The sequence below is a fragment of the Orycteropus afer genome, unplaced genomic scaffold (assembly GCF_000298275.1).
Source record: "Orycteropus afer afer isolate SDZICR_OR568_19922 unplaced genomic scaffold, OryAfe1.0 scaffold00149, whole genome shotgun sequence".
Classification (NCBI taxonomy): domain Eukaryota; kingdom Metazoa; phylum Chordata; class Mammalia; order Tubulidentata; family Orycteropodidae; genus Orycteropus; species Orycteropus afer.
In genome coordinates this window covers 1,252,002-1,253,219 of record NW_006921736.1, presented here as the reverse complement: position 1 = coordinate 1,253,219, position 1,218 = coordinate 1,252,002, and positions in this window count along the sequence as shown.

Below are 1,218 nucleotides of genomic sequence, written 5' to 3'. Positions count from 1 at the left end.
CACCATCTAGTTCTTCTGGTCTCATAGTTGTATAGGTTGCAGATTGGATGGTGTACCAGTCGTGAGGACTGATAGTTTCCATTAATTTTGGTTTTCTTTTTTCTTCTTTGCTCTTGAGAGGGAGAGACCTATCGTTGTCATATGCCTGTCTTTTGTTTGGCTGGAAGCCACAGGTGTGGGTTCAGTTCTGAAATTTGAATTTTTTTTTGCAAGTGTGTATAAATTGTATTCTGTTTATTTCAGGGGAGCTCTGCTAGCATAGTGCCTAAGGCACTTGACTGTTAACCAGAAGGCTGGCAGTTCAAACCCACCAGCCACTCCTTGGAAGGAAGCTTGGGCAATCTATTTCCATAGTGATACTGCCTCGGAAACCCAAGGAGGGGTCGCTATGAGTCGGGGCCGACTTGACGGCACATAACAACAACAACAACTGCCTTGGAAAACCAAGGAGGTGTCGCTGTGAGTCGGATTTGACTCCACGGCAGTGGATTTGGTTTTTTTGGTTTATTTCAGTTCTTTACAACTAACTTTTACTCTTGTGTTTTTAGAGAAGGTCAGGAATGAAATTTTATATTATGGGACAAAGGCAGGATTTATTAATTTGGCCATTTAATCACTATTTTTTGAATCTCTTATGTGTACCAAGCTTAGTCACAGCCTTCGTGAAGATACAAATATTTAAGACACACTGTGCCTTTGAGTAGAACACAGTTGTAATGTTCTAGAATTTCTTTGGAATCCCCAGTTCCCATGAGTTCATTGTAGCTTGGAGGTTATAGGAGTAAATGATATTTTAAGGATGGCTTAGTTGTCCTGAAAACTAATGGTTCCATCTGGTAAAGCCCTGAAGAGCTCAATTTTATAATCTCAGTCATACTGTATTTCATGTCCACCCTGAATCAGGGTGACTCAATGGCAGCTAACAGCAACAGTAACTCTATGTTTACACTACTAATTGGTAACTGTAATACTAGTTGTATAATTCTAGAATTTATTACAAAACTATTTTGTAGTAATCTGTGAATTGGAACTGACTCGACAAAATACAACAACAACAACAAAAACAATATCCAGGATCTAACTCCCCCTGTGCATGTTGTTATGTGCCGTCGAGTCAACCCTGACTCATAGCGACCCCTCCTTGGGTTTCCGAGGCAGTATCACTACGGAAGTAGGATTGCCCAACCTTCCTTCCGAGGAGTGGCTGGTGGGTTTGAA